Consider the following 11,155-nt stretch of genomic DNA (forward strand, 5'->3'; position numbering starts at 1 on the left):
TGTGTCAGAATTGAAAAAACCCCGACTAACTCTCCATTTTGCTGAGATAACCTGAAAAGGGGGCGTGGCCGCTGGGAAAATGGGCATGGTTTCTGAAAAGGGGCGTGTTCCCAACATTTTCACAAAAACCCAACATACTTACAAAGGTTTCCACATAAAATGTGGTGGATTTCAGCTGAGGAAAACCAGACAGATCAGAGCATGTGTAAATAAAAGCAAAGTGTAGGGAAAGTGGAAAATGTAGGGAAACCATAGTAAATACCGTGGAAAATAAATTGTAGGGAATTAAAATCCACAAAGAAACCTACACTTCACTCTTAGTAAATGAGGGCCAATGTATTTGCACCCTCCGAATAGGGGACATTCCCAATAGTGGACACAGACACACCCAATAGGGGTCAAAACACTCCCAAATGGGGGCAAAACACTCCCAATAGGAAACAACCAGGCTTATGTGCCGGCCCTACCTTGTACACAGGGCCACAGTCAGGGGTACAGCCCATACCCCAGTAAAGGGCCCAGGCCCCCGCTTCACCCCCCTACAGAACCCCCAGCACAGAAGCAAAAGGCCACTGTTTAAACAGTGGTCTCCTGCTTCTGTATGACCACCGGCCACATCATTCACCCATCTCCTTGCCTGATCCACCAGTGCCGCTTTATTCCCTGTGCCAAATCATCACCCCTTTATTACCCCCTGTCCCATATAATTTCCTCTTGATCCACCCCCACCTCCCCGTGCTATTTAACTCCTTAAGGACCAAGCCCATTTTGACCTTAAGGACCAAGCCCATTTTGACCTTAAGGACCAGGCCAATTTAATTTTTGCGTTTTTGTTTTTCCCTCCTCGCCTTCTAAAAATCATACCTCTTTTATATTTTCATTCACAGACGAGTATGAGGGCTTGTTTTTTGCACAACCTTTGTAATGACATCACTCATTTTACCATAAAATGTATGGCGCAACAAAAAAAATACTATTTGTGTGGGGAAATTGAAAAGAAAACCGCAGTTTAGCTAATTTTGAATGGTTTCGTTTTCACACTGTACAATTTACGGTAAAAATAACATATGTTCTTTATTCTGCAGGTCAATGCAATTAAAATGATACCCATGATTACATACATTTCTATTATTGTACTGCTTTAAAAAAAATCGCACACTTTTTAACCAAATTAGTACGTTTAAAATCCCTCTATTTTGACAACCTATAGCTTTTTCGATTTTCCGTTTAAGCGGCAGTAAGAGAATTGAATTCATTGTGGTGATAATAAAGTGTGTTTTTTTTACGTTCACGCCGTTCACAGTATGGGATCATTAACATTATTCTTTATTAGTTTGGATATTTAAGCACGCGGTGACACCATATATGTTTATAAAAAAAATGTTTTACACTTTTTGGGGGTAAAATGGGAAAAATTGACAATTTAAATTTTTATTGGGGGAGGGGATTTTTCACATTTGTTTACTTTTTTTAACTTCTTTTTTACATAGCACTGCACTGATCAGTATTATCAGCAATCTTCTGCTCTGGTCTGCTGGAAGGCAGATCAGTGCAGAAGATGCCGGGAAGGCGGCGGAGGCAGTTGAGGGGACCTCCATCCACCATGTTAGCTGGTCTGATCTCCGTGGCCGAGCCGCAGGCAATCAGATCAGCTAAAACTGCCGCACTGCCACAGATCAGCTAAAACTGCTGCACTGCTACACTGCTGCAGATACCATGAAATGTATTGATCACGGCATCTGAGGGGTTAATGACGGACATCCACGCGATCGCAGATGTCGGCCATTACTGGCGGGTCACTGGCTGCGGTCATGTATAGGACGTAAATGTACGTCTTGGTGCGCGAACCTCAGCACCAGAACGAACATTTACCTCCATGGTTGTTAAGGGGTTAATTCCCCCTTTATTGCCCTCTATGCAAATTCATCACCCCCTCTTTACCACCACCTGTGCTGTCTCTTCCCCCTGTGCCATTTAATTCCCCTTTTATCCCCCTGTGCTACGTCATAAAGAAAGGGGGGGGGTGATGAATTTACACAGGGCGTAATAGAGGGGGAATTAAATGGAACAGTGGGGGGGGGGAATAGGGGGGAATGGGGCACAGGGGATAAGGGGGGATAATGTGGCACAATATACAGGGAATAAGGTAGCACAGGGTATAAAAGGGGGGATGGAGTGATATGGGGGAGGAATAAGGGGAGATTAAACGTCACTAGGGGATTCTACTTTAATATTCCTTTTATCATATTTTATAGGTAATCACACTCTGCAGTGAGTACAGGACAGTATTCGGTCATTTAGAAAGATTTTTGAGCCTTTTTTCACAATAAGGGACATCTCTAAATAGCGGACACTTTTCATTCCCGTGAGTGTCCGCTTTGGGAGATTCTACTGAGATTCTACATGAGATATATTTGGGATGTTAGTCTAAGATCATGCGCACAATGTAAAGCACAGATAGGGTGGTAGAAAAGATAAAGGAATATATAGGACTGAGGAGAGCATTGTGGGTGACCGTGATAAAGTTACATTTTTATTTTTAATGAATGGGCAACCAGTACAGTGACCTTCACAGGGCAAAACATCAGTGTAGCAGCTGGAAAGAAACACGAGTCTGGCTGCCATATTCAGGATAAATAGAAGAATGAAGAGTTTATTAAGTGGAAGACAGAACAGTAAAGAGTTATAGAAATGAAGACAAGAATCAATCAAAACAAATAAAAAAGTTGACTGTTGTCATAGAAAGAAAAGGGTAGTTCAGTATATTTTTGAAATGCAAGTGTTGTGAGTCTGCAAGTGATTGCATTTAGAAAATGAAGGAGGGATCAAAGTAGGTGTGCTACCTAGCAGTTATGGAAGTACCATGACTGAAATGGAAATATCAGGTATTAAAAGGTTAGTCAATGGAGAAAATGTAAGTAATTTTTTTTGGGGAAATTCAGCTTCATACAGAGAGTGGACATAATGTTAGACCCAGGCACTCTGGGGGAAAAAAAAAATCTTAATCCTTCCAGTACTTAACGGCTGCTGTATGCTCCAGAGGAAGTTGTATAGTTCTTTTCAGTTTGACATCAGTGCTCTCTACTGACACCTCTGTCCATGTCAGGAACTGTCCATAGCAGGAGAGGTTTGCTATGGGGATTTGCTCCTACTGAGAACAGTTCCTGACACAGACAGAGGTGTCAGCAGGGAGCACTGTGGTCAGACAGAAAAGAACAACTAAACTTCCTCTGTAGTATACAGCAGCTAATAAGTCCTCGAAGGATTAAGATTTTTTTATTAAAGTAATTTACAAATCTGTTTTACTTTCTGGAGCCAGTTAAGATGAAAAAAAATTGTTTTCCACTGGAGTACCCCTTTAATGCTGGGGTAAAGTCAGGAGAAGAGGTATACAGTATAGTGTAATTTGGTGTCAATAGCATAGAGATGGTTGTGAAAGTCCAATTGGGTAACTGTAAGGGCTGTATAGTGTGGGCCTAGGATCAATAAAGAGTAGGTACTATTATATTTGTTAATTAGGAGGTCGTTTGACACTTTAAAGGGGTACTCAAGTGGCCAGTGTGTTTTTTCAGTTTCTACTTACCCTTGCAGGTGAGTTTTCTTCTTATCTCTGGTCTTGTGCTTGCTCTTTGTTTGTCTTTCTTTTCCTTTCTTTGCACAAGTGTGTCCATGTAGCGTAGAATCTATTTCCGTTTTGCCTTTGTTTTAGAAACTACAGCTCCCAGCATGCCTTGTAGCCTTGCTCCTCTTTCAGTGCCCTGCCCAACTTGTTTTGTGTTGCCACCCAGCCGTTTGTAAGCGGCTTTTTTTTTTACCCCTTTAGCACTCCCTTTCCCCGCCCTGCTCATTAATATACTCATCCCACCCTCACTGTCAGCTTCTCACCCCACAGTCCCCACATCAGGGAATGAAAGAATTGTCAGCGGGGGGGAACTCATCATATGTGACTCATGGGCACTGCTCTCCTTCCCCCCCCCCCCCCCCCAATGAATTGTCATCCGCAGCATGCTGTCCCCACATTAGGGAACTAATCATATGTGACCCGCAGGAGCTGCTCTCCTTCTCCCCCCACCCCCCGCCCCAATGAATTATCATCCGCAGCGCACTGTCCCCACATTAGGGAACTAATCATATGTGACCTGCGGGCGCTGCTCTGCTTCCTGCCCTTCCACCCCCCTCTCCCCCCCCCCCCCCAAAACAATGTCCCCACAAGGGTTAAAGTACATCTGTATTGATAAATTTGACATATTCCTGTGCCCGTCTGCAAAAATAAACAAAATAAACTTTGACTCACTTTCCTGTGTTCCCCCGATGCTACAGTAACAGCCTCACGATCCTCATGCTGCTTCCTGGGGATGGGAACGTCACAGAGCCGTCAGTGTATCACCGGCCGCAGCGATGCCCTGCCTCGGCCGGTGATAGTGCACTGTCATGTAAGGAGCCGGCCGGCTCCTTACATGACAGTGCGCTCAGCCTGTCAGTGTCAGCGTATCACCGGTCGCAGCATGGTCCTCCTCGGCCAGTGATAGTCTGAGCACACTGTCATGTAAGGAGCCGGCTGGTCACATGTGATTAGTTCCCTAATGTGGGGACAGCGCTCTACGGCTGACAATCCATTCCCTGATGTGAGGACTGCGGGATGCGAAGCTGACAGTGCGCCCATGGGGGGGAATCATGATAGCGCTGTGGCTGACATGTTACTAATTCCCCTGCCATGGGGACCATGCGCCCGCAGTGGGAATCATGATAGCCGATACCCCTGATTCCCCCTGGGGGCGCACGGTCCTCATGGTGGGGAGTGGGTTACATGTCATCCATCCTCCTGCAACAATTCAATGAATATTCATTACAGGGGCGTGGAAAAGGGAAAAAAACAGCAACGCCTGCAGCAATGACGTCTTGTCCACAACTGTGAACAAACATGGCCGCAGGTGTGGACAACAGTCAAAAAAAACTACTGAACTTCCATCACAGAAAAGAGGTCAGTAAAAAACATATATGCTGTGGACAGATGTATAACATGTGAATTAAAAAAGTGCTCAACTCGCTACAAACACGCTAGATAACCATAAAACTGTGGTATCGGAGTACCCCTTTAAAGGGGTACTCCGGTGCTTAAACATGCTATCCCCTATCCAAAGGATAGGGGATAAGATGCCTGAACGCGGGAGTCCCGCGTGTTCGCTCCGGGACTGATTACCGGCGACCGCAGGGCCGGCGGCGTGTGACTTCACGCCTCCGCCCCCGTGTGACGTCACGCTCTGCCCCTCAATGCAAGCCGACGGGAGGGGGGCGTGATAGCTATCACGCCCCCTCCCGTAGGCTTGCATTGAGGGGCGGAGCGTGACGTCACACGGGGGCGGAGGCGTGACGTCACACGCCGCCCGCCCTGCGGTCGACTATAATCAGACCCAGAGCGAACACGCTCCGGGCACTGATTACAAACGGGGTGCCGCGTGCATGATCCCGGGGGTCCCCAGCTGCGGGACTCCCGTGATCAGGCATCTTCTCCCCAATCCTTTGGATAGGGGATAAGATGTTTAAGCACCGGAGTACCCCTTTAATAAAGGCAGTCTATTGAGTGTATAATCTAGATGGGTAATGGGATGGGTAAACAAGTAAAGAGACACATAGCTAATAAAGGAATAGTACAGGTAAAGATATTTTGTTTTCAGTTATAGGGTTATAAACTTATAATAGTATGTTTCAAAGAGGAGAGAAAGATATCAAAATAAGTAGGTTAAATATTTTAGTTAGGTAAGTAGTGATGGCCAGGTAGAGACTAGATGAGGAAAGAGTAAATTGGATCATTTATGTAGATAGTAGAGTGAGGAGAATGGGCAGAAGAGTCTGAGGGTGTGGACCCCTAGAAAGAGTAATGTGAGAGAACATACAGCGAGAATGACCAGAAAAGCACAAAATTGGAAAGATGAATGTCATCGTCTCCAATGTGCCGTTTTTTCCACCTGGCTTATACACAGAAATGATACATATATTACTCCAGCATAGATATACCTACGTTTCATTTAAATAGCATCATCTGGAGCCTACAGAGAGCTCCAGAGCCATTTGGACGCAATCTAGATTGGACAGATCTGTGTGGTGTGATACATGAAATTTTTATGTGCATAAGCACTTTTTATGCAGCTCCATTTGTAAGTGTATTTCAATAAACCCAAGTGTTCTTACTGAATGAATGGTCTGCAGTTGCTTTGTGTACTTCTATTATAGAGGATGACACTCCTATATTGAAATAGGCTGTTAGGTTTAAAGGGGTATTCTGGTGGAAAACAATATTTTTCTAATCAATTGGTGGCAGAAAGTTAAACAGATTTGTAAAGTACTTCTATATAAAAATCTTAACCCTTCCAGTACTTATTACATGCTGTATACTACAGAGAAAGTTGTATAGTTCTTTTGTGTTTGTCCACAATGCTCTCTGCTGACACCTCTGTCCGTGTCAGGAACTGTCCAGAGCAGGAGAGGTTTGCTATGGGGATTTGCTCCTGGTCTGGACAGTTCCTGACATGGACAAAGGTGTCAGCAGAGAGCAATCTGGTCAGACAGAAAAGTCACAACTTCCTCTGGAGAATACAGCAGCTGATAAGTACTGGAAGGATTAAGATTTTTAAATAGTAGTAATTTACAAATCCGTTTAACTTTTTGGTACCAGTTGATTCCACTGGAGTACCCCTTTAGAAATATGCATTGTTTCCCACAATGACCCAACTAGGCTACTATACCCCTTGTGTCCTTTCATAAGGTTAAATGAATAAGGAGTCACATGTCTGGAGTGAGTAAAACAGCAAGTGTTTATTATACTTGTGGTGTGCTGCTTAAATGAAATGTGCCACCAATTGGTTTGTTCATTAAATAAAATCATGTTATAAAGCTAGGACTTTATTGTGTATTTTTTCTTCATATCTACTGTATGTGTCAGGATCCGGGCTGGTATGCAGGAAGGGCACTGGAGTGGATCCTCTGTGTCAGTGAGGCGATGTCGTGGGCCGTACCAGGGGAACGGAATCTAAGAGGTTACTGGTTTTCACCAGAGCCCGCCGCAAAGCGGGATGGACTTGCTGCGGCAGGTAACCCCCAGGTCGTTCCACCCGATAGCGACTCAACCTCACTGACAGCTGAGACAGGCGCGGTACACAAGGACAAGGCAAGGCGAGGTCAGACGTAGCAGAAGGTCAAGGCAGGCGGCAAGGTTCGTAGTCAGGGGCAACGGCAAGGGGTCTGGATACACAGGCTAGGGAACACACAGAAACGCTTTCTCAGGGCACAAGGCAACAAGATCCGGCAAGGACAGGAAGGGGAAGTGGGATTATATAGTGTGGGGAGTGATTGGATCTGATTGGGCCAGGCACCAATTAATGGTGCACTGGCCCTTTAAATCTGAGAGACCCGGCTCGCGCGCGCGCCCTAGGGAGCGGGGCTGCGCGCGCCAGGACGGGGCAGGTGAGAGGAACGGGATGTGACCGGCGGGCAGGCACGTCCCGCCGCGCGGATCGCATCCCCACCGGGGGACACAGAGCAGCGCTCCCGGTCAGCGAGTCTGACAGGGGCACTGCAAGCAAGATCAGAACGCCACAAACGCTCCGGGGAAGGAACGGGACCCGGAGCGCTCGGCGTTACAGTACCCCCCCTTGGGTCTCCCCCTCTTTTTAGAACCCAAAAATTTATAAATAAGTTCCTTGTCCAGGATATTGGCTTCAGGTTCCCAAGACCTCTCTTCGGGGCCACAATTCTCCCAATCAACAAGAATTTTTTTTTTATCTCGGATGACCTTGGAGGCTAGGATCTCTTTCACCGAGAAGACATCAGAGGACCCAGTGACAGGAGCAGGAGCGGTGACCTTGGGGGAATAACAGTTAAGTATGAGGGGTTTGAGAAGGGAGACATGGAAAGAGTTAGGAATACGAAGAGACGGAGGAAGATGGAGCTTGTAAGAGACAGAATTAATTTGACTTTTGATTTTTAAAGGCCCGAGGTAACGAGGGCCCAGCTTGTAGCTAGGGACCCGGAACCGAATTAATTTGGCAGAGAACCATACTTTGTCACCAGGGGCAAAGACAGGAGGAGTTCTTCTCTTCTTATCCGCATGTCTCTTCATGCGAGACGAGGCCAGTGAGAGCGACTTTTGAGTCTCCTTCCAGATAGATGAGAAGTCCTGAGTTAATTCATCTACGGCAGGAACTCCAGATGAAATGGGAATGGAAAGGGGGGGGGCAGCGGGTGACGACCGTACACCACAAAAAATGGAGATTTGGCGGAAGACTCAGAATTCTTGAAATTGTACGAAAATTCGGCCCAGTGCAGCATATCAACCCAATCATCTTGACAGGAGGAGACAAAATGTCACAGGTAGTCACCAAGAATTTGATTCACCCTCTCCACTTGCCCATTGGATTGGGGGTGATAGGCGGACGAGAAATTTAATTTGATCTTTAATTGATTGCAGAGTGCTCTCCCAAATTTTGAGATAAATTGAACGCCTCTATCAGAGATTATATGCGTGGTAAGCCCGTGGAGACGAAAAATCTGCAGAAAAAAATGCTGTGCCAATTGTGGCTCAGAAGGAAGGCCAGGAAGCGGGACAAAATGAGCCATTTTGGAAAAACGATCAACGACCACCCAAATGATGGTGTTGCCATGAGATGAAGGAAGGTCCGTGATGAAGTCCATGGCTATGTGGGACCATGGCTGTTCAGGCACCGGCAGGGGGTGGAGAAGACCTGCAGGCTTCTGGTGTGGAGTTTTATCACGTGCACATACTGTACATGCCCGTACGAAATCAGTCAAATCTTTTTCCAGGGAAGACCACCAGTAGTGTCTGGAAATCAACTGTATGGATTTTTTAATTCCAGCGTGACCAGCAAGATGGGAGGAATGACCCCATTTGTAAGTTTTTCCTGGAGGAACTGGCACCAGAGAAGCAGGAGCAGAGGAGATAAGGCACTCTGGAGGTATGATGTGCTGAGGAGGGGTCTCGGCTTCAGAGGCATCGGTGGAACGTGATAAGGCATCAGCCCTGATATTCTTATTTGCAGGACGAAAATGAATTTGAAAATTGAAGAGGGCAAAGAACAACGACCATCTGGCCTGGCGAGGATTTAAAAGCTGGGCGGACTGAACATAGGACAGATTTTTATGGTCAGTGTAGATGGTGATAGGATGAAGGGACCCTTCCAGGAGATGTCTCCACTCTTCAAGTGCCAACTTGATGGCCAACAGTTCACGGTCTCCTATGGAATAGTTATTTTCAGGAGGAGAAAAAGTTTTGGAGAAAAAACCGCAAGTGACATTTTTTCCTTTAGCGGTTCTTTGAAGAAGGACAGCCCCGGCTCCTACCGAGGAGGCGTCAACCTCAAGGAAGAAAGGCTTCTGTGGATCTGGCCTACATAAGACTGCTGCAGAAGGGAAGGCGCCCTTAAGACGAGTAAAAGCTTCATCCGCTTGGGAAGGCCAGGACTTCGGATTCGCGCTTTTCTTCGTCAGTGCCACAATAGGGCCAACGATGGTGGAGAAGTGGGGAATTAACTGACGATAGTAGTTGGCGAATCCGAGGAAGCGCTGGATAGCACAAAGTCCAGAGGCGCGTGGCCAATCCAAGACCGCGGAGAGCGTGTCAGGATCCATTTGAAGACCCTGTCCAGAGACCAGGTATCCCAGGAAAGGAAGACAGTTACGTTCAAAAAGGCATTTTTCTAATTTGGCGTAAAGATGGTTTACACGAAGGAGCTGGAGTACTTGACAGACATGGAGCCGGTGTTCCTCAAGGTTGGAGGAAAAAATTAGGATGTCATCTAGATAGACCACTACGCAGGTATACAGTAAGTCCTGAAAGATTTTGTTGACAAAATCTTGAAAAACTGCAGGGGCATTGCAAAGTCCAAATGGCATGACGAGATATTCGAAGTGGCCATCTCTGGTATTAAAAGCGGTTTTCCACTCATCTCCTTCACAAATTCTGATGAGGTTATAGGCACCCCTGAGGTCAAGCTTTGTAACAACTTTTGCTCCGCGCAGACGGTCAAAGAGCTCAGAGATGAGAGGCAGAGGGTAGCGGTTCTTTACTGTATTTTTATTGAGGCCACGATAGTCTATGCAGGGGCATAGTGATTCATTCTTCTTGGCAACAAAGAAGAACCCCGCTCCGGCTGGTGAAGAAGACTTCCTAATGAAACCTCTCTTAAGATTTTCCTGAATGTATTCAGACATGGCCCTGGTTACAGGAGCGGAGAGAGGATACATTCTGCCACGGGGCAGTGTGGTGCCTGGAAGCAAGTCAATAGGACAGTCGTAGGGTCTATGTGGAGGCAGGACCTCTGCTTGCTTTTTACTAAAGATGTCAGCAAAGCCCTGGTAGACCTTGAGAAGGCCAGGCAATGGAGTAGCGATGAGGACTTGGCCGATTGATACAGACTTAAGGCAACGTTTGTGGCAGGACTGCACGCTGGGACTGAGCAGGAGGACGGGGCAGGTGAGAGGGACGGGATGCGACCCACGGGCAGGCACGTCCCGCCGAGCAGATCGCATCCCGCCGGGGGACACAGAGCAGCGCTCCCTATCAGCGAGTCTGACCGGGGCGCTGCAAGCAAGATCAGAACGCCGCGAGCGCTCCGGGGGAGGAGCGGGACCCGGAGCGCTATGCATTACAGTATGTACTGTCTTATTGATCAATATGATTTACATAGGGGCTTGCTTTTACTATAGCATCTGTGTAGTGTGTTACTTCACGATACACTACACAGATGCGATACAGCACATACAGGCCATGTGAGAATTAAGACCCCTCTAGTCTGATTCACTTATGTTATCTCCAGGGCCAAATGTATAGCTCATTGTGCCATAGGAAACAACATTTTTTTGCAATTTTGCCCCCCAAACACCACTTCATTTTATATGATTAAATGAAGGATAAAATGTATGTCCTGCAAAAGTTAAGCCCTCAAACCTCTAAACATTTTAGGTCTAAGAAGGTGGGGAGCATGAAAAAATAAGCCAAAAATCTAAATTTGAAGAGTGAGAAAAGGGTTAAAAGAATATTACTGTATTTTACCTCTGTGTATGCACCAACAAAATGGCACTGCACATTGATTGATAAAATTTACTCTCCTTTCCTTATGCACACAGTCACAAGAGGAAGGGA

Source organism: Hyla sarda, chromosome 4 (genome assembly GCF_029499605.1).
Source record: "Hyla sarda isolate aHylSar1 chromosome 4, aHylSar1.hap1, whole genome shotgun sequence".
Taxonomy (NCBI): Eukaryota; Metazoa; Chordata; class Amphibia; order Anura; family Hylidae; genus Hyla; species Hyla sarda.